This window comes from Acomys minous (genome assembly GCF_964271855.1).
Source record: "Acomys minous genome assembly, chromosome: 5".
NCBI classification, from domain to species: domain Eukaryota; kingdom Metazoa; phylum Chordata; class Mammalia; order Rodentia; family Muridae; genus Acomys; species Acomys minous.
The window spans coordinates 53,639,803-53,663,957 of record NC_140494.1 but is presented as its reverse complement, the minus strand read 5'-3'; positions in this window follow the sequence as shown (position 1 = coordinate 53,663,957).

Sequence of the window (24,155 nt, the reverse complement as noted above, 5' to 3'; positions counted from 1 at the left end):
TTGAAAATATACTTGAAAAATATACTTGAAAAATACTGCAAAATTGTAAATACAATATACATAGACTTTGTATAGCCTAATATTCTATAACATACATGCTGACAATGTAGTTGAGTAGTGTCACCATTTCATAAAAAAGCAAAACAAAATAAAAATAACATGTCCAGTTTAGCTTTAGCATGTATAAATTATAGTAATCAATATTCTGGCATATTGGTCATATTAGCAATTAAACACTCTTGCATAGGCCTTTGATAAAGATACATTGGTAGAAAAATGGCATGACTACTGACTCTTGAATGTATATAATATAAGCACAAACAAACAATTTCTTTTATGAGTAAAGAATAGAAGGAGCAGAATAATTATTTATCATTCTATTCTGAGGGTTAGATAACTTAATGGGTACAAAAGACTATCAAATATTTTAAGGTTTAATTTTTCTGGTCAATGTGAACCATAGAGAAGGCAGAATACAGGGGAAAAGTAGATTAAAACAGAGACTTCTACTTTGAGCAGCAGCACTTCCACTTCTCAAGCATTCATTACTGTTTTGTGCCTTATGAAATTATTGTTATGTATTTTCAATGAATTATGTCATTTTATAGAGCTTCAGACGAAACAAAAATCATAGATTTTTTTTTCTATCATGTAACTGCAGTGGATGAGAACAAAAAAACTGCAACAAATCAGTACGTATTTCCTTCGAAGCCCAGTTAATTATGGTACCTCTAATATAACATGAAAGGATTACAGTGCTCCAAGAAGTAAAAAAATACACAACATGCTTGTAGATACAAACTTGGTAATTATTTTCCCCTAACATAGCATTTCCAAAATGATAGCACATATAGATTTTTTATATACCTTGACATTATTTGGGGGCATGTTTCATAGTCTTCCTGTCAGTTTTAGATAACAGAAAAAATTAAATTGAGAGATACATTTTAATCTCCCATCTAAAATTCACAAATTACTCTCACTTTCTAATTTAGCACAATGAAAATCTTGAGATTTTTGGAGTCTGACTAAGTATTAGTAGATATTACATATTGTCCTACTTCACCTATTTCCAAGATGAATGAAAGAAAAATATAAGGCAATGAGTATTGTAGACAAAATTATTTGTCCCTTATGTGTCTAGCTCCAAACCCTCAGCCCCTCCAACAGTGAACTCACTTAGCAGTGTGGAACTTGTGAGCAGGAATAAAGACATATTGTTCCGGATGAGGACGACACCCTATTTTTCAGAAGCATACACACTCTAATTATGTAAGAAACTTTGTGCTATGAACAAAGCAGAATGTGATGAACAGAGGCTGAAAGGGGACAAAAGAAGAAGAATGTCAAGGCCTTCTGGTTTCAGGTGAAGGAAGGATGTAAACAGACAGGGACAGCCTGTAAAGGTACAGTGCTTTCCTCCAGTTCATTACTTTCAAGACAGCGGAAATCCGTGGAGTGCCGCTAAATAAACATGGATTTCTTTCCAACTGACTAATTATCAAGTACAGGAATTGATTTTGCCCTAGTGTCTCCAGAAAGAAAAGTGGTCTCTGACCAAACCCTCATTTTTATCTAATGAGCTATATATAGATTTCTGAGCAACACAAATATAATTTAATTATGTGTTTTAAGAATATTCACAAATTTATTACAAGAAAATAAAATGCATGTGTAATGTATAGATATTTATACAACTTCAGTATATATTTGTACACAATGATTACATATACATATATATTTCACATACACATGATATCTACATAAACACATATATAGAAACTCTTCTTGTTATATATATTTATATGTGAATTATCTTGTGATAAGTTTGAGTACTCACAAAATCCTCAGCATCCTTCTACATTTCAGAATACCCTGACAGATTTGTTTTCATTACAGACAAGAGTGAGATTATGGGTATTTTTTTTACCATGTGTTCCCAAACAGTAAACTAAATATACCTGGTCCTTTACCCTGTTTGAATGCTTCCTATTATGATTCTTTTCAAACTAATTTAAAACTGTTATCTCTTTGCAAAACTATGTAACTGCAGGAAATGAGGCTGACTTTACCATGATGGTTTAGCAGGGCTTTCCCCCATGGGTGCAGCTGAATTGAGTAGACAGCAAGGCACAGATTGAGCTTCAGAAATGCCACAAAGTTAACTATACTCTGACAAAGTCCTTGCTTCTCCTTTATGAAAAGTCCAGTGCTGTTCTTCTTAGACAGCTGACTGATGGTGGCTATAGGAATTTACCATTCATTCGTTAAAGTTAGCTTTTTACAGGATGAGCTCTAAGATACCTTTCTTCACTCACAATGGTAATACTCTAATAATTAAGATAAAAGCAGAGTGTTCCATAAGACTCTCTGGGCTCATCCTGAAATTTGGCTGTGTGCCTCAGCATCTCCTTGGGTCTCCTGCAGGGTGGAGTCTTTCAGAGGACCTCCATGGTAGCCTCCCTTTCTATTCCTTTTCTTCAACTGTTTCCATTTGTCCCTTTGAATGAGAATTAAACATTTTCTCTCGGGTCCTCCTTCTTGTTATTTACTTTTTTTAGGTCTGTGTATTGAAGAGTTGGTATCCTGTATTATTTGGCTAATATCTGCTTATAGGTGCATATATACCATGTGAGTCTTTCTGAGTCTGTGTTACCTCACTTAGGATGATCATTTCTAGTTCCATCCTTTGGCCTGCCAGTGTCAAGATGTCCTTGTTTTTAATAGCTAAGTAGCAAACCATTATGTAAATATACCACAGTTTCTTTATCCATTTTCCTATTGAAGGACATCTAGCATCAGGGTCTCCTTGTGAGTACCATATTATGGGGAGTAGGGACTACTTCTTACATGTACTCTGGCCCCACATGTTTATCATTTCCTCCTGGTGGGGCATCCTTGCCAGGCCACAGAGGAAGAGGACACAGGCAGTCCAGAAGAGACATGTAGGCTGAGGTCAGATGTTAGGGGATAGGGGCTCCTCTTTCTGAGGACTACGGGAGGGAAAGAGAGTTATGAGGAAGGATGAGTAGGATTGGGAGGTGACAAAGGAGGGGGGCTACAGTTGGGAAGTAAAGTGAACAAATTAAAAAATTAAAAAAATAGGTTTTTCCATTTTTACATTCTTTAGGCTAACATTATCTTAATGCATGCCAAGGTTTGTTTGGTTTGGTTTTTTTTTTTTTTTTAGTGTAAAATAAGTGCATAATAAGTCTTAGAAATATTGCTAACGATAGGCTAGCACTAAGCCTGGATTGGTTCCAGGCTTGCAAACTAGAGAGTTCATGCACTGGCTAGCACTAAGCCTGGATTGGTTCCAGGCTTGCAAACTAGAGAGTTCATGCACTGACTATAATAAACAGAAGCACAGCGGTTTACGAAGTGTCCTCTGACTGCGTGGGAAGTGACATGCAAAGTCAACACTTCCACAATAACACAACCACATTGAATATGCTAGAAGAGGGTTAAGACAACTACTATCTCTTTTTTACCTGGCACGAGTCAAAGTGACTGCAAGCCCCATTGTAAAACACCAAGAGCAGGTCATCGTTTTTTACTAACAGAAGATGTAAAAGCTCTGGAGAAGTGGCTCTCTAGGGAACTGGGAAGAACATGATAGAAACAAAGATTACATTACCTGATGTGTCAGAAGCCAACCTTTTTGACTCAATTTGACTCAGGCAAATCATCCTTTCTACTCCAAGATCCAGTGCATATTTTTCCCCCCACTGGAGAAAGTAGAAGTAGACAGCATCAGGAAGGGAAAAGCAGACATTCATGAATTCCTTAAACATTTTCCCCACTGTGGTATAAATTTGAGAGCTCATATAAAGTTTCCATATATGCCTTTTTCATTGGAAAATAAATGGATATGCTAAGTGAATGCTTTCATTGTCTATACTACAGGATGACTACAGTAGAAGCCAGTAAAACATTTTTTCCCCAAACATAGCAATAAACTTGTCATATGAATGGATGGTACAAAAATTCTACTTCATTCATTTTAAGATTTTCATAACTTCTTGTCTGGGAAGAAACTAATATTAACACTGCTGGGAATAAAGCAAAATGCGTGAAAATACACTAGGAAAATGGAAAAGGCTGTGGAAAGACTGGACATGAAAAGGGAAGATTTAGTGAATCAATCAACAGGAAATTGTCCAACATTCTTTCCCTGAAGAGAAACCAGCAGACAATCCTGCTGTCTCTATTATCTCACCCAGAGCCTCTGTCTGTGGGTCAAACTTTGTTTACTCTTTGATTTCCTTTACTTTTGCTTTTTACCTGCAGCTGATTCCAGGCAGGCTGCCATCAGGGTATTTAGGCTTTTTCAGATCTCTGTCAGAAAAGAAAAAGCAGTTGACTGCATTGAAGTAGAAACTATTAAGACATAATTCATGTGAAACAAGAGTAAGAAAAATCAGGGGTGAAGGCAAAGCCTCTGCGGATAGGAAAATGACAAATATTCAGGGATGCAAGTTCTACATGTCCTAAAGTATATTTTCCAGTGTTAACAATAGAGAGTGGATTTTTACATTACAGAAAATTGTACAAAACCATTTCTTATTCTGTTTGTTGTCATTTACAGGACAATAGAGTCATGCAAAAATAATGATTTAGCTCAGGTATCCTTACACTATGATGTTTCTGTAATTGTAGGATACATTACCCTCTTGTCACCTCCATATCTATTGTATTGCTTCTTTATAACTCAATATATTTATAACAAACTTTTAATTTCCTTATCAAAAAATGGGTAGGGTTCTTTGTTGGTTACATTCCCTCATTCCTTCATATTATTGTTTTTGTTTGCTTGTTTGCTTGTTTGTTGGTTTTTTAGAAAGGTATTCTTTGTTTATGCCAGACTCTTCTGGAACTCATTCTATAGAACAGGCTAAACCTCTGACTTAAAGATCTATCTACCTGCTTTTGCCTCTTGAATGCTGGGAATAAAAGGCTGAACATCACCATTGTCTGGTTATATGTCTGGTCATTTCTAAAACTAGTATATTCTTCATGATTCTTCTCTTCTTCCTGGAAGTAGCTATATATATAAAATTACCATTTAACCATATTATTTGTTTGCCTGTGCATGTGTGACTACATGTTTATAAGTGTTTGCATGTATGGGGATATAAGTGTGTGTGTGTGTGTGTATGTTTGTGTGTGTGTGTGTGTGTGTGTGTGTGTGTGTGTGTGAATATGGACATGCATGAGGCTGGATATTGAAGCCAGCATTGAATACATATCACTGGGTGGCTCTGCATTTATTTCCTGTAGTCCAGTTTGCTTCTGATATCTCCCTCCTCACCTCTTCTAGGATTTCAGGTAGGTCTCCAAGCTAGGGAGTCACTGGTGTCAGTTCTAGAAATATAATTTCTAATTTTGATTCTTATATGAATGTGCTTAATAATTTACTTGGCAAATTGACTATATCAGTAATCAATTTACATACATTTTCATGCTCAACTTCAGAAACTTTCTTGATTGAGTCATATGAAGTAGGAATGTCCAAACCCTAAACATAAGGAGTGTCCTCTTGTATTAGCCACTTAAAGTCTGTCCAAGGTAAAAAGACGTTGGTTGTTGCCTCTCTGATTCTGTGTTGCTTTCTTACCATGTTGGCGAGTTCATCTACTGATTTACTGTCACTATAACACTCCTATAATTCCTCACTGATATCAGAACCCAGCTTCTCCAGCTTTCCAAGTTAGACTAAAGACAAATGACCTCCTCAGGAATCCTCCATGCTTTCAGAGCCAATGAGAATGCTAAGATACACATCCCTGACAATTGAGCTACCTAAGGTTTTCAGACTCTTAGCTATTAATGGTTTGCCCATTCCTTATTCTGTAAGGCAATTTTAGAAGGTCCCCTTTGTTTAGGCAGTTCTTTGTTTCTGTTACCCTGGAGAACACTGTACTTACAAAAAGCTGTTCATCTTACTATTTTCAACCTTTCTTATAAATTGTAAACATGTTTCAGTTTAAAACAAACTTCTGTAAATTGTAGAAGTTTGTTCAGTATTAAATTTTTGCCCTTATCCCAGATATTAATATGTTTTCCACTACTTCAAAGAATGAGAAATGTCATCAGGTTCAAATTTGTATTTACTAATAAAAAACTCTTGAGTGCATGCATTCCATCTTTCTTTGAGAGAGATCAACAAAGTTATAAGGAATGGGTCTAATTCTATATAATATAAAGCTTTTTAAGAGTTCCTTTGTAGATAAGATCAAACCACTTGATTTAAAGACATAGTGGAGAAAGTTTAAAATATCATTTACATATACATGATATATCTCCATTGCAACTATTTACATATGCATGATAGATATTTTCATTACAATCTTTTCTTCTTTAAGTTTTTGCTTCATAGCTGAAAACGAAGCTAGAACTGCCAAGTTTCTTCCCCAGGGGCAAAAACCTCACAAACATTTCTAATTCAATATATATACTAAGAAAAAACCTGAATATTATATTTTTTACTACAATTCATGGGTTCTGTCATCTGTTTTGGAAACCTATAACTGTGATTAATAAATAAAGGAAAAAGCCATTTAGAACACACACTGCAGGTAGCCATTTACTAACTTGAATTTTTACATTGTCAAAGCAGAGCAGTCTTGTTGCAGAGTTCTATATATACAAATAAGAGAAAAGTATAATACTGCCTTCCAATAAGTCGTATTTCCAGGCCAGGAATAGCAGACTTTTATTTGTGTGACAGACTACATGAGTATGTATTAATAATTACTCAGTAATCATATTTTTGAATATAAAACATACTTGTTTAAATATAGTATTTTAAAAATTACCATTATTTGAAATAATTATCTTTCAATGAAAAATATTTTCTGTTCAATGTTTTTAAATAAAAATTATCATAAAATTGAACACTAAGTTGAGAAGCTACTGAGAGTTTATCGATTTGGGAGAAAGTGGTTTCAGGGTTTATTTTAAGGTAAGGACTTGGGAAGTTGACTACATCTGAATCCATCTTTTTACTTTTGCAGTTTAACTAACAGGTCATTTTTTTTTTATTTGTTTATTTTACCTCAAGCCTTATCAATTTTATCTTTTAAAAAACTAAATATTTGTTTCAATAATTTATTTGTCATCTGATTTGTATTCCTTTAATTTCTACCTTGATATATACATACATACATACATACATACATACATACATATATATATATATATATATATATATATATATATTTAAATGTCAATCTACCGACTTAGGGGTTTTGATTTTCTCAGTGTTGAAACCTACTTTTATTACTTGGTCATCACATAGAATAAAACAAACTATTTCAATTCCTCTATTTGAGGAGACTCATTTTATGTCCTCAATAGTCTTTTTACCTATTGTCTGCTTGACTAATCTATTAGTAAGACTGAAATATTGGAGTCATACAATTGTATGTTACTTCCTTACTTATTTAGTGTGTGTGTGTGTGTGTGTTTTGTTGTTGATTTTTGGTTTTTGGCTTTTTGAGATAGGGTTTCTCTTGTAGTCCCAGCTGTCCTGGACTCACTTTGTATACTATGCTGTCCTGGAACTCACAGAGATCCACTTGCCTCTGGATTCCCAATTGTAGGATTAAAGGGTGAGCCATGATGCTAAGCTTAGTGTGTGTGTGTGTGTGTGTGTGTGTGTGTGTGTGTGTGTGTGTATTGTAATGTATTATTTTAATAACAGTGTGAAGTGGCTTTAAGTCTTCTGAGTAATTTTGGTTTGTAACCTTTGTCAAGTTACCATAGTTGCAACTATTTGGTCTCTAGGCACATTTGATTTGAATGTTTTTGTTGTCTTTTTTTTTGTTTCTATCCTCCTCCTCCTCCCCCTTATTATTATTATTATCATTATCCAAGTATTAGGTGTCCTGTACTGATTAAGTGTGTTTCATGCAATAGGTGCTATCCTGGAATATTGTTCCCTTTACTGTTATCCTTTCTCAGGAAACCTAGGAAATCTCATTTCTGTTTGTGGCTCATGTCAGATTTCCACTATAAAAATATGTTTTTACCATGTTTATGATGCAAAGTTTCTGCAATTCTGTATATATATATATATAATACAGAGTGAAGTTTCATTCTGCTATAAAGAATGAAAGCATGTAATTAAGAAGGAAATAGGCAGAGTTGGGAATTAGTGTGTTAATCAATATTGCCAGACAAAAAAATAAATAGCAATATATATATACACACATGTATATATAAGTTATGAAATAGAGAAATCACATCTAAGGAAGAAAAAAAATACCTGTGAGAGGAAAATGAACACAAAATGTAAAGAAAATAGAGGCTGTACATATAAATAAAAGATAATAGTTGTTTGAAGAGACTATTTACATTGGAAGTTGATAATATAATTAATATGGTCAATATAATAAAATATAGGAAAGAAGTTGCCATGCATAATAGTGGCAGCTATGGAAAATCTGATGAAAGCAAAAATAAGCTAAAATATATCTAAATTAAAAGAAACCTACTGAGAAATTTCCAAGCACTTTCCCACCAACTTATTTTAAGGTCAATTTTATACATAAAGTGTATCTTAAAAATGGTCTGAGAAGCTTCTGTAAGGCAGGAGACACTGTCAACAGAACAAAGTGACAGCATACAGATTGGGAAAAGATCTTCACCAACCCTACATCTGACAAAGGTCTAATACTTAAAAATATAAAGAACTCAAACATTTAAACAACACCAAACCAAATAACCCAATTAAGAACTGGGGCTCATAACTAAACAGAGAATTCTCAACAGAGGAATATCGAATGGCTGAGAAACACTTAAAGAAATGCTCAATGTCATTAGTCATCAGAGAAATGCAAATCAAAATGACACTGAGATTCCATCTTATACCCATTAGAATGGGTAAAATAAAAAATTCAAGTGACACCACATGCTGGCGAGGATGTGGAGAAAGAGGAACACTCCTTCATTGCTGGTGGGAATGCAAACTGGTACAACCACTTTGGAAATCTATCTGGCACTTTCTCAGAAAACTGGGAATAGGGCTTCCTCAAGACCCAGCTATTCCACTCCTTGGAATATACCCAGAAGATGCTCCAGCACACAACAGGGACATATGCTCAACTATGTTCATACTAGCCGTATTCATAATAGCCAGAACATGGAAATGACCTAAATGTCCCTCAGTTGAAGAATGGATAACGAAACTGTGGTACATTTACACTATGGAATACTACTTAGCTATTAAAAACAAGGAATTCCCGAAATATGTGGACAAATGGATTGAGCTAGAAATGATCATAATGAGTGAGTTAATCCAGAAGCAGAAAGAGTCAAATGGTTTATACTCACTTATATTTGGACACTAGCCCAAGGGACATGTCCCATGAAAGCCTTCATTTACCAGGAAACTGGGACAGATGGGAGCACATCCTATTTGGACTCTATGTGAGAGAAGCATGGGAGAATGGGGAAATAGAAGGACCCAGAGGATCCTAGAAACCTACAAGAAGAACATTATGACAAGCCGATCTGGGTCCAGGGGTCCTGCTCAAACTATGACACCAACAAAGGACTATATGGGAAGTAAACTTTGAACCCCTACCCAGATCTTGCCAATGGACAGGACATTCTCCACCGTTGAGTGCAGAGTGGGGACTGAATTTCACACAAACTCTGGTGCCCCAATTTTGACCATGTCCCCTTGATGGGGAGGCCGTGTGGCACTCAGAGGAAGGATAGCAGCCTACCAAGAAGAAACTTGATACCCTATGAGCATATACAGGGGGTGGATGTCCCCTCAGTCACAAATATGGTGAGGGTAGTAGGGGGAATGTCAGAGGAAGGGAGGAATGGGAGTATACAAGGGATGGCCTTACAATTGAGATGTAATATGAAAAAAAATGAATTAAATAATAAAAATGGTCACATTTACTGAGATGGAGTTTATCCACAGATTCAATAACACAAGTTTTACCTATCCAAGGTAGTTTTTGTTAGGCATACTATTGGGTTTAAACAGACTCAAACATACAGAAACACACATGTGACAGTTCCCAGTAATAAAAGCCACACACCAATGCATGTCAATTACACAAGGAAACTTTCATCAAGAAAGGTGGCTGCACTTTTTACTCATTTAAATAAACCTCTTTCCAAAAAAAAGATTGTACAGACTTTACTTTTAATCTGTTTGACCTATAGCTATGTCCTTGACCCAGGATCTTAGCTTATGCCACATGGAAGTTGCTATTGTGTTTATGGTGAGAAAATTGGATGATTTATCTGTGTCTCAAAACAAGAGGGCCTGGGCAGTATGAAAGAATGCTGAGTAATATTGAACATGAGTTTTATCTTCTGAACAATGAAAGTTCTTAACTAGACTTGAGAAATGCCATCCTTGATATGGTGTATGCCCCAAATTAATGATGAATACTTTTGTTGTGTCTCTGAAAGCCAAATGTCACAACAACAAAGATCAGATGATGGAAATGATGTCTCTTGTCACTTAAGTGTCCTATTAGAGCAACGCTGATATGTTATATTGGCACTTGTCATATTAAATTATCAGTGTTCTATGAAAAAAAAACCCTGGAGTAAGTGTAAATGCAAATGATTAAGGGAACTCAGCAATGCAAAATTCAAGATTCTTTCTTATTATAGTGGAAGAAAGAGTAGCAAATACATCTTCTGTAGTCCATGCTGATTTCAGCTTACTATGGTGCTAATGGCATGAATACCATACTCATAATTTTTATTTTAATTAATGATATCTATGTAAGTCTTATACATGTATTATACACACATATATAGTGTGATAGATATTTTTATAGATTTATAAATTCAGTTAATATCATATCTCAATATTTTCTCTAACACTTTAAAATATATTATATATTTCAGTATTTTCAGTATGTTGTTTAGGAAGGTGAAAATTTTAATGATAGCACACAACAAAATTACTATTTCCAACTAAAATTTGAAGGATTTATTATGAGTTGGGAGTAAATATTGGGACTCTCTATAATTTCAATTAGTTTTCTACATATCCATGGTTTCACATTCCTTGCTTTAGTTACACAAAACAGTGGACTGAGAACCATAAGCTAATGTTTAGAATTGAGCAATTTATAAATGTAAATACTGTATCATTCTGTCTAGTGTAAGGCACTCCTATGCTTTTGCATGGTTTATTATTTATTACATGTTATGCTTTGTCTAGTATGAAAACATTATATACAATACCAACTCATGTGCTGATAAGTAACTCTAATTAAAACGACTACTGCAAAAAAAAAACCCACTGCTTTATTTTATAATTCCATTTCTTTTCAATTGTGATGTTGACAGTTATGTTAAGTGCCTGGTTACAATAGTTTTATACTTAGTTGTTGATACTCTCTCATTATGATTGAATTATAATGTATAATAAGTATACATATTTAGAAGCAGTACAGGTAGATAAGGTAGTAAATTAATTTCCTGGTAATAGGTGCTTGAGTGTTTGAGTACTTTGAGTACCCAAAATGCCATACCTATGAAGACAAAGAGAAGGAATCCAGTTGGCACACGCTTGTAGTTTTAGTGCAGGGAGGCAAAGACATAGAAGCATCTACTGTTTGCTGACCAGTCTGCCGGCTTACTTGGTGAAGATCTAACAGGAAAAAAGAATGATGCTAACATGGACTAATGAATGACTTACAGTTTTTTTCCTGTAAGATACATGCAATGATATTTATTTATGCATTCCACATACACAAGATGGAACACGTACATGCATATACACAAGGTGTTTACAGAAAGAAAAAAAAAAACACTGAACTTCTTGAAATCTATGCCTCACAGGTGAGACCGACTGTGATAAATAAAGTTATGCAGAGCAGAACTAGGGCAAGTTTGAATTTGAATCAATAAATGATGTGAACTAAACAAATAACATAAGATCCAAACAGAAAAGACAGTGAAGCAGCCAATGGTCAGCACTATTCCCAAGTTTGTTAAATATGCTTTATTCTTTTTGCAGGATCATCCAGTTCTCTGTATACATTTTAAAATAAAAATTTTGATCTAACTGAATTATGATTTGAATGTTACCACCAGTAGGATAAAAGAGGTGTTACCATCAACAGCATTTTTTATGTATTTTTAAATCAGTAGGATAATTGTAAAAAAGAAATTTATACAATAGATTAATAGCAACTTATCATCAACTGTTATCATCTGGTATATGAATATTTTGGAAGACTTATTTTCTTTAACTAAGCTCTGGGCATTTTGCTCTAGTAGACAGTAATATTTCCACAGGCATCCCAATACACTCTTCACCTGAAAGTTACCAGTTTAATGAGCTGTCAAGGGTAAACCTATTTCAAAACTTTTCTGGGGCACCATTTTAATGAAATAATGGGTTGGTACATCCACAGAGATGTTGCCATGACAACGTCTTCATAGAAAACCAATGGAACTGAGCATTTGCAGATGATCTAGGGTATCAACTAGCTAACTTTCTACTGTCATTGAGAATGATTAAGGTGGAAGTATTCAGGAACATTAGCAGCTTATTTTCAGTTTATGTCTAGATATATATTTCTCAGTACATTTTTTCTCACATAGATTTCATATTACATTTGATATTAACAGATACATTAAACAGATTTACAAGGTAAAATTAATATATTTTGTTTTGTCTCTCAAATGATTTCTAAGGAGGAAATATGATGTCTATTAAGGTAAATAGCTTGACTAATACAATTTTATAGTAAATAGTGAAAGGATGGAGCATGGAATGTCTATTTTTGTACTAATAGAAAAAACAAGCATAAGTGATTGGAATGGGAAATTATAATCATTTATATTCAATTGGATAATAGAAAACATTTATAGACACCCAAAATTATTTTGAATCTAACTAGTCTCAAGGGGAAAGTATGAGTAGTTTTTACCTTGTTCTTACATGAATAACTGTTAGTGTGTCAGAATAAAATGCTAGCTAAGTAAAAACCCATGAGAAATATACTACTAAGTTCAAACTTTGTAAAACACCTTAATTTGTAACTTCTTGAGAAATAAAAAATAGTAAAAGAATACACACACTATAGTATAATAAATATAATTTAGGTCAAGCCTGGGATAGATCTGCAATTTTCTGATATATGTTGACTGTATTATGACTGCATATAAAATAGACTTCAACAGTTTAATATTGAAACAAAATTGATAGTGAAACTTCACACAAATAGAGGTACTCAAGATATCTATGTTCGCTGAACAATGGATCTATCCAATTGTCTTTCTTTCCAGGTGTCCAGGCATCTATCTGTACATTTATATCCAGGCAATTTTTTTATTCAATCTATACTAAAGAAACATATGATAGAATAAATAACTAAATTAAAAATAAACTATAAGTAAATAAATGAACACAATGCTAAGTTAGGTTTGTACATTAAATAAACATAATAATTATTTTATCCATAAGCATAAAAATAACCACTGACATGAATTTAAATTTTTGCAAATTTGATTGTTTGTGTGAATTATAATGAAAACTAAAATAGATATGAATGATAGCTTACAAATCTGTGAAAGTTTATTCACAGGAATATATTAAGGTTGTCATTTTAAGAGTTGTTTTAATGAGATTTTCCCTGCCATTGAGATTGTTTTGCGCTAATGAATTATTACCTACTCTACTAAACTTTTTCATGTATTCTCTTACTTACTTGTTTCTATTATTTTTAAAAATACTGCACTACAGCTTTCGTGAGTTACTGATCTCAGAATTTCTTTCTTTCTTTCTTTCTTTTTTTATTAATTTATTCTTGTTACATCTCAATGGTTATCCCATCCCTTGTATCCTCCCATTCTTCCCTCCCTCCCATTTTTCCCTTCCTCCTCTCCACTATGACCGTGCCTGAGGAGGACTTCCTCCCCTTTTATATGCTCATAGGGTATCAAGTCTCTTCTTGGTAGCCTGCTATCTTTCCTCTGAGTACCACCAGGTCTCCCCCTCCAGGGGAAATAAATACATGCCTTGCATTTTATGATTTAGTTGTACAAAGTGTCCATATACAGCCTAAGAAATCCTGTTTATTTTTTCAAAAGTTACCATCAAAGAATCTGTTAGTCTCTGTGATAACTGGACACATATGTTGATAAGTAAATATTTTAAAAACTCAGTCTCAGCCAGCAGAGGGTGTCACAGGGCTTTAATCTCAGCAGAGACAGGCAAATTTCTGTGAGTTCCAGGCTAGTTTGGGTTACAGAGAAAGTTTCAGGACAGCCTAGGCTACACAAACACTGTCTCACCAAAACATACATAAAACAAAAAACAATAAAACAAATAAAAAAAACAACAAAACCCCTCAGTCTCTAGTCATGACACTATTTGACGTTGATAGACTCTTTTGATTATGTGATGTGTTCTTGAAGAGAGCTGGGTCACAGAGAGTGTGAACAAGATGGGTTTGGAATTCCAGCAATTTTGTTTGTCGTTTTTACTCCGCTGTGTCTAGAGTTGAGCAGCATCCTGTCCATGAGTTCTTGGCATGGTAATTTGTATTTATTCTGTCATTAGATCTTGACACAATGGACTTCCAAGACTCAGAGGCCAATGCTAACTGGCTGATTTGCCACTATCTATGATCACTCAAACTCAGCCAAAATAAAGCTCCCTTCCCTGTAAGCTGATAATTGAAGAAACTGTTACAGTATTTGAATATTGTGTATTATTCCTATGTTCTATTGTGAAATACTTCATTCTCACTGCCATAGTGTTAGTATAAAACACTTCTTTGCATTTACAATATTGAAATAGGAAGAATTATTAAAGACCTTATGTTTAAAAGTAAACTGATATTCTTGAGAGACTCACAGCTCCTCACAAATTGTTTTCACGATGGCAAGTGTACAAATACTGTGATTTAAAAATTAAGGAGAGCGAGAAGACAAGAAAGAGCTAGAATCTAATGAAAGTTTGTTCTGGTCTCAGTCAACATAACTAAAGTGTAAAAATTTGATCATCTTTTCTGTTCCATTGAGACAAAAATCAGGGTACCCACATTTTACATGACAGGACAGCTCTAAAGTAAAAATATAGAAAAAAAAATCAAGTGGTTGCCTCAGACCCATCAGGGATCATAATATGCACTATGATAAGAAAAGTTTTTACTTTTAATGCTACTGAACATAAATTGATTTTTCAAGTGTTTGGTTTTTTTTCTGGTTTCCATTATATTTTTAATAGTAGAAATGTGCTTATGATTTTATTTTTTTTACTTTATTAATTTATTTTTGTTACATCTCAATGGTTATCCCATCCCTTGTATCCTCCCATTCTTCCCTCCCTCCCATTTTCCCCTTATTCCCCTCCCCTATGACTGTTCCTGAGGGGCATTACCTCCCCCTGTATATGCTCATAGGGTATCAAGTCTCTTCTCAGTAACCTGCTGTCCTTTCTCTGAGTGCCACCAGGTCTCCCCCTCCAGGGGACATGGTCAAAGGTGAGGAACCAGAGTACATGAGAAAGTCATTTCCCACTCTCCATCCAAGTGTGGAGATTGTTCTGACCATTGGCTAGATCTGGGTAGGGGTTTAAAGTTTAGCACCTGTATTCTCCTTGCTGGGGCCTTAGTTTGAGCGGGGACCCTGGACCCAGACCAGCCTATTATAATGTTCTACTTGTAGGTTTCTAAGACCCTCGGGATCCTTCTACTTTGCTATTCTCCCATGCTTCTCTCATCCAGAGTCTCAATGGGATGTCCTCCCATCTGTTACAGTTTCCTGGTAAGTGAAGGCTTTCATGGGATATGCCCCTTGGGTTAGTATAAGTGAGTATATACCATTTGAGTCTTTCTGCTTCTGGGTTAACTCACTCATTATGATCATTTCTAGCACAATCCATTTGTCCACAAATTTCGGGAATTCCTTGTTTTTAATAGCTGAGTAGTATTCCATAGTGTATTTGTACCACAGTTTCTTTATCCATTCTTCTACTGATGGACACTTAGGCTGTTTCCATGTTTTGGCTATTATGAATAAAGCTGCTATGAACATGGTTGAGCAAATTTTCTTGTTGTGTGCTGGAGCATCTTCTGGGTATATTCCAAGGAGTGGAATAGCTGGGTCTTGAGGAATCCCTATTCCCATTTTTCTGAGATAGCACCAGATAGATTTCCAAAGTGACTGTACAAGTTTGCATTCCCACCAGCAATGAAGGAGTGTTCCTCTCTCCCCACATCCTCGCCAACATGTGGTGTCCCTTGAATTTTTGATCTTAGCCATTCTGATGGGTGTAAAATGGAATCTCAGAGTTGTTTTGATTTACATTTCCCTGATGACTAAGGAGGTTGAGAATTTCTTTAAGTGTTTCTCAGGCATTTGGTATTCCTCTGTTGAGAATTCTCTGTTTAGTTCTGTGCCTCATTTCTCAATTGGGTTATTTGGTTTGGTGGTGTTTAATTTCTTGAGTTCTTTATATATTTTGGATATTAGACCTTTGTCAGATGTAGGATTGGTGATTCCTAATCTGTAGGCTGTTGCTTTGTTCTCTTGACAGTGTCTCCTGCCTTACAGAAGTTTTTCAGCCTAATGAGGTCCCATTTATTAATTGTTGACATTAAGGCCTGGGCTGTAGGTGTTCTCTTCAGGAAGTTGTCTCCTGTGCCAATATGTTCCAGGCTCTTCCCCACTTTTTCTTCTAAGTGACTTAGTGTCTCTGGTTTTATGTTGATGTCTTTAATCTACTTGAATTTGAGTTTTGTACAAGGTGACAAATCTCAGTCCAGTTGCATTTTTTTACATATAGACATCCAGTTAGACCAGTACCATTTGTTGAAGATGCTATCCTTTTTCCATTGAATGGATTTGGCTTCTTTGTCGAAAATCAAGTGACCATATGTGTGTGGATTCATATGTGTGTCTTCGATTTGATTCCACTGATCAACCAGCCTGTTGCTGTGCCAGTACCATGCTGTTTTAATTGCTATTGCTTTATAGTACAGTTTGAGATAAGGTATGGAGATTCCTCTGGAACACCTTTTCTTGTACAAGATTGTTTTCTCTATTCTGGGTTTTTTGTTGAACTTTCAATGTCTTTACAAAATTGTGTAGGTATTTTGATAGGGATTGCATTGAATCTGTAGATTGCTTTTGGTAGGATGGCCATTTTTATTATGTTAATTCTCCCAATCCATGAGCAAGGAAGATCATTCCATGTTCTCATGTAATCTTCAATCTCTTTATGCAGAGTTTGAAATTTTTTTCAAACAAGTCCTTCACTTGCTTAGTTAGATTAACTCCTAAATATTTTATATTGCTTATGGCCTTGGAGACTGATATCTTCTCTTTCTTCAATGCCTATTATCCTCAGATTTCTTCTTTTCATGGTGTCCTTAATTCCTTGGATGTTTTGTGTCAGGAGTTTTCCAGATTTGGTGTTTTCTTTGATGGTTGCTTCAAGATCTGTGATTGTATCTTCTAGACCTGAGATTCGTCCTTCCATCTCTTGGATTCTCTTAGAAAAGCTCACCTCTGTGTTGCTTGCCTTCTTCACTGAGGTCTCACATTCTTCTTTTTCTTCTGTCTGTGTTTATCATTGAATCCATTTTTGCTTCAGATCTTGAACTGATATTTTGATTTCTTTCATCTGATTGTTTGTATATACCTGAGTTTCTTCCATTGCCTCTTCATAGGTCTTCAGAGCTTGCACCGTTTTATTTACTTCTTTCATCTGGTTGTTTGCAATTTCCTGAAAATTTTCTAGTTCCACTCTACGTGCTTCTTTTCTGTCTCTCACCTGTTTGGCTGCGTCCTCCTGTATTTGATTACAAATTTTATTTGTTTCCTCCATTAATAACCTCATGACTAATAAGGATTTGAGGTCATTTTCTTGTATTTCCATTGTATTTGAGTTCTCTGGGTTGTTTTCTTTGCGATAGTTGGAAACTGGAGACGCCATATTGTTTTGTTTTGTTTTTTGCGTATGTTTTTACACTGTCCTTTAGACATCTTGCTTGTTGGGTAACTTCCAGAGTTGGACGGAGGGAGTCTGATGATAGATTCACTTGTTTTTTTCATGATTTCCATAGGCTGGAAGCTCTGATACTTCACTGGTGTGGATGGCACGAGGCTAACCCTGTCGTTTTGGACTTTCACAGCCAGTGATCCTCAGCTCCCCTGTACTGTGGGTCCTGCAATTGTTCTGGGTCTATGAATGAACGTTGGGTCAGGCCAAGATATCCACAGCCTTCTGGTTTTCCTGTCAAGTCCAGTCAGTGACACTGGGCCCGAACCACGCATGGAGCTCAGCTAGATTCTCAGGGCCTGAACCGTCTGCCTAGCTCAACTAGGGATTCTGGGCCCAAAATGCACACAGGGTCTAGCCAGAATTTTTGGGCTGGGACTGCGCACCGAGCTCCGCTAGGGGCTTTTGGCCCAAAGTGCGTGCTATAGTCAGCTATTGACTCAGGGCTCGAACTGTCTGCACAGCTCATCCAGGATTTCTGGATTCAAACTGCCCATTGTGTCCAGCTGGGGTCTTAGAGCTGGGACTGTGCCAAAGGCTCCCCTAGAGTCTTTGGGCCCAATCTGACTGCCAAGGACAGTTAGGAACTCTGGCTCCAAACTTCACGCCAAGCTCCACCCGAGTCTCTGGGGCCGAATTGTGCACTGAGCTCAGCCATGGACTCTGCACTCACACTGCACGCTGAATTTAGCCTGGGACTCTGGGCCTATACTGAGTGGATAGTCCAGCCAGAGTTTTGGAGCTGCTGAGCCTGTGCTCACAGCTCAACTAGAGTCTCTGGGCCCAATCTGCCAAGCAAGTCCAGCTAGGGCCTCTGGGCTCAATCTTTGTGCTGACCTCAGGCTGCATCAGTACCCCAGAACTGCCCGCTGAGCTGAGCTAGTGTCTTGCACAGAACTGCTCATTGAGGAGAGCTAGTGCCTCCAGTGTAACTGAGTGCTCCTCCAGAACTGACTGCTCCGCCCAGCCTGCATCACAGCAGGAGAGCTGCGGCTGTGCTGAGATATCACCTCCGGTGGAAGGTGCTTTGTTTTCATTGAGGATGTGATCCTTCAGCTTCCTGCTTTAGGTACCATGACTACTTCTGTCATTCATCCATTTCATAATGGACTCTAACACCTTGGAATGACAAACTCAAATAAATTCATGCTTTTATAGATTGGCTTAGTCATGATGTTTATTACCAGAACAGAAATATAACTAATATAAATATGTATGATATTCCACTCTTGCTCTGTCTCTGTCTCCCCTTCTCTTCTTTTACCCCCTCTCTGTTTTCTGTCTCTGTCCCTCTATCTCTGTCTGTCTCTGTCTCTCTGTGTCTGTCTCTCTGTATCTGTCTCTTTGTATCTCTGTCTGTCTGTCTCTCTCTGTCTCTCTTTCTCTCTCTTTCTTTCTCCATACACGCACTCTTTCTCTTCTGCATCCCTTCTTTATTTCTTTTCTGGCCACTTGTTTTGGGACCAGAGAAGAGCTACAGCCAATAAACCTACATATATAGGTATATAATATATGACATAATATATGACATAATCTACCTTTTTGTCACAGTTCTACTCCATTATTTCTATCACAGGTCATATTTATTATTTAAAATAAATATAACAGAACCAACAATATTAATTTGGATATGTGTTATGCCTACTTATCATCTACAGTCCCATTTTTTATTGTTTCCTAAACAAAATTTCAGAGAGACTTTGAATTAAAGTAACAAAGTGTAATGGATATTTTGATGTGTAAATTTTATGGGTGATGTTCACATCCTCATTATTAAGATGTGTTTAGTTGAATTTAAATGTTCCATTTCCTTAGTTTGTCTTTCCATGGTAGTATAATCTAAAATATCTGTGAGAAAAGTAGAAGGAATTTAAAATTTTAGTCTTTTAAGAAAACATATGGAGGTAGAAATTTAAGAATCATAGCTTTGCCTTATCAGAAAACTTTTCACACAGTTTGAAATATACTATATCATGTTCCTGTATGTGCCAAGATTTTTTTTACAAGAGAAAAGAAAAGACTCCAGAATCCTGATTTTAAATTTGATGGAGATTACTTAAAATTACTTATGTCATTTAAATTTACACTTAATAAGTCATTAACTGAACTTGTGCTTCTCCTACTCTTATGGATGTAGGACCATTCACTGAAGGACATTTGACCTAGCAGGAGGCATAGCCTTAATTAAAAATTGTCTTTACTTACCTTAGAAACGATATTACCATAATAGGAGTGCATAGCAGAACTGAGGGAAAATATAGAAATTCTGGATCTACATGATTCAATGACATCAACTCTAATACCTTTTTTTTTATATCACCAAATTTAAGCTAGGGTACTGTTGTTTAATTCTCAGTATAATTTTAGGAATTATAATAAAAGATTAATAGGATAACAATCCAAAAATTGCAAGTTTAATTGGGAATAAGGTAATCACACAATTACCAAAAAAAAAATTTTCATTTGCTAGTTAACAACTCAAGTTGGAATGTTAGAGGGTAATTGTGTTTTTATTGAAAGTTAACACGTATTATTAGATACAATTTATGAACAGTTTCAGTTGTAATCTCTAGTTTTAGTGTAGTTCAAATATGGTTCACACACGGAGCCTTAGCATTTGGGAAACTGAGAGATGAATCTCAGTATAAATCCAAGAACAGCATGAATTATGAAGAGACTTTCAAAAATGGAAATAGAAAAATTGTATAAGTGGAAATTTGTGTGTGTGTTTGTGTGTGTGTGTGTGTGTGTGTGTGTGTGTTTCAATGAATCTTTAGTACTGAAACATGGCAGGAAACTCTGTCTATGAAATGTTGTTCATTGACCCCATAAGTGTGTTTAGCAGATTTTTCTAAGAATGACCTGGATTATATTCATAGCTCCCAAATGGTACCTTACAACTATCTGTAGTTCCAAGGTATCTACCATTTCTTCTGGCTTATGAAGCCACCAAGTATACATGTTGTACATATGCATTCATGCAGGCAAAACACTCATTGATATCCCTATAAATAAATACATAAAAATAAAAGAAAGGCTCTGGAAGTTTGAAAACCTGGAGTCTACTCTTACTTCAGAAACTCTTAAGATTCATCTTTTCACAATTTAGGTACAAATATGATATGGATAACATCATCTGGAAGCTTCTAAAATCTGCTGTATTAATGAGTTATAACCTAGCAACCGTGTCATCTATAGTATGCCCTTATACAGTTTTTCCTTCTACCTATCTATCATATATTGAATTTCTAAAAACTGATTTAAAATACTGTTATGAAATGATCACAAATTTAGATTAATAGCCACAGAGAATTATATATTTTACTCAGGGAAACATAAACATGAAAACTATAAAATGAAAAAAAACAAAACACAACTGAATCCCTGTGTTGAAGAAAAGGTGAACACTAAGAATCCAATATATGCTATCATTGACACGGGAGAGAAGGATAGAATTTTCTAAGCTGATTATTGGGGAGGTTTTACTTTTACTCACTGAAGATAAGACACCTCCCCCCAAAAAATATTCAATAAAACAAACAAGCAAGTAAAAAGTGGAAATCCAAGGCCGTAAAAGATGAGACATGGGTAGAATCCTCAGATATGAGTACAGCATCAACCTCTTGCTCCGTTCACATGCATGGCTGTAGAAGACACAGGGAAAGGATGGTGCAGCATCTATTTCTGGAAAATCACAAACAAAAATGTTTAAAAACTTGAAGTCTAAATTATTATTAAACAGCATAAATGGACCAAAGAAGATAAGTCTGAACCGCAGGAATTCATTGGACGCTTGTAGGAGAATTGGGTGGATTTCCTAGATTTCCATATCTAGGAAATACAAATGAAATGTCTCACTGTTTTAAAGGGTTGAGACTTCTTATATTTTTTGGTTATAAGCCTAGCCTTTAGAGAGGCTGATCCCTCTCTCCAGCTTATTCTAACAGAATAAGCATTTGGTTAATGAGACAACATGTACTATAAAGAAGATGGGATCATAAAATGCCACAGGATGGCAGTTAATGTAAATTGTGACCCTTAATGGGTCTGTGCTCAGTCCTTTTGCTCTGTGTCCTAGCTGTATCAGGCCAGTAGGCCTCAGGAGAACAGTGAGAGATCAAAGCCTAAAGCTGCTCTGGTGCTCCGCAGGGCTCTATCTGCTCTGTGACCCAGGTGTGCTAGGCCAGTAGCAGCTGGCAAGCAGAGAAAGAGATCTGAGCCCAAAGCTGCTTGCAGGATGGTAACTAATGTAGATTGCGACCAGTTCTGAGACTCAGCTCTGCCTATCTGCTCTATGTCTCTGATCCGGTAAGCAGCAGATGGGTGGAAAGAGCCCAAAGCTGCATGGGTGTCTCTCACAGTCTGTCTTAAGACAGGTGCTAATGTGTGTTGTTCCCTTGGATTTTTCTGTCTGTTAGCTGGGTGGCCAGGGCTCGGATCCACCTGTGCTACACACAATGTGGATCTCTCTCAGCTGGAGGTCAGCAGCACTGGTGTTTTGTAGCTCTCAATTTGGTTTTTAGGTCTCTGTCCAGTCCTGGTTTTCTGCTGATCAGAAGCAGTGTGTGATCAGCACAGACATCTTGGATCTCCCTAAGTAGAAATTTTTGTAAGATTGTTTTAAACACAAGATAAAAATTGGAATTAACGTAAAAATATATTTTAGTAATCCATTTATGTTTTTAATATAGATATATATATATATAATTTGACAATTTAAGAATCTATTTTGTAATTTATCTATTACTTGTTTGTATTTATTACAGAAATTGATTTATTCCATTACAACATTATACATTTATGTAAGTTCATAATATTTATTCTATTACCTTCAGTTTTCCCAATTTCAAATAGTTCCTTTCTCTGTCAAAGTTTTAATCTTTTCTTAACATTGCCTTTTATATATTAACAACCTATAAAACCTAAAAACTAATGTCATTTATATTCTTAATGTGTATTATTATTTGGTTTAAAACTAACACATAGAATGAACTTAATCTAAAATAATCATTTAATGATAATGTTGGAAAGAATATTTTTTGCTAAATGTGTAGTTTCTTTTAATATGGGAATTACATCTTTATATTACACCAGAGAAAAATGAGCAAAACATTTTTCTTTTCAAGATAATTTATAATGTCAAGTCATGCATAAAAGTAATGAGATTAATAATAGAAAGTATAGATTTATTCATCCTCTGAATGATAAATTATGGCAAGTCATTAGAGTCATTTAATTCTGATGAAGTGAAACCATGAGAAGGCTGAGAATAGATGATACTACTTAGAACAGTTCATGTCTACTTGATGAGTTAAGATGAAACAAGAGTTTTTACCATTGCTCCTAAATTGTTTTACATTAATAGAAGTCTGACAACTTTGAGTGGAATGTAAATCCTGTAAGAAATGAATGCTCCTCTAAAGATTCCACTGTGATATATTCCTGAAGAGCTAGTTTCTCTTGAAATTCCTGACTCAGATTGATCAAGCACTGACATGAAGCATATCATTCGGCTTAGCAATTTGAAACATAACAATAAATAAAATATAAAAACTGAACTTCTAATGGTGAAAGTGGTTTACGTGTATAAACTTTGTCATATCTTTTGCTCATTTGCTTGTTGGTTTTTGAGTCAGAGCCTCACTCTGCATTTTTGACTGTCTTGGAACTCAGTATGTTACCCATACTGGCCTTGATCTCAAAGAGATCTATCTGCCTCTGACTTCTGAGTACTGAAACTATACATGCCATCTGAAACTATTTGGTTTTAAAGTTTTTCAAACCAAAGGCTCACAACTCAAAGGTTGCAAAGATATTAATATTGTTTGTCTCCTCCATTTCTATGCTTGTGTTTTATTTAATTTTCAGGGTTGTGGGTTACTGAATGTCTTCTAGAGAATTTTTGCTTGTTTTGTTTTGTTTTGTTTTGTTTTCTATGTAGCCTTGGCTGTCCTGGACTCACTTTGTAGACAAGAATGGTCTCAAACTCACAGAGATCCACCTGATGCTGCCTCCTTGAGTTCTAGGATTACAGACATGCACCACCATGCCCAGCTACTTTTAGAGAATTTTAACATATATAAAATATATACACTTTCAAAATATTCATTTACCACTCCTCTTTTAACTCATGTAAAATATAAATATG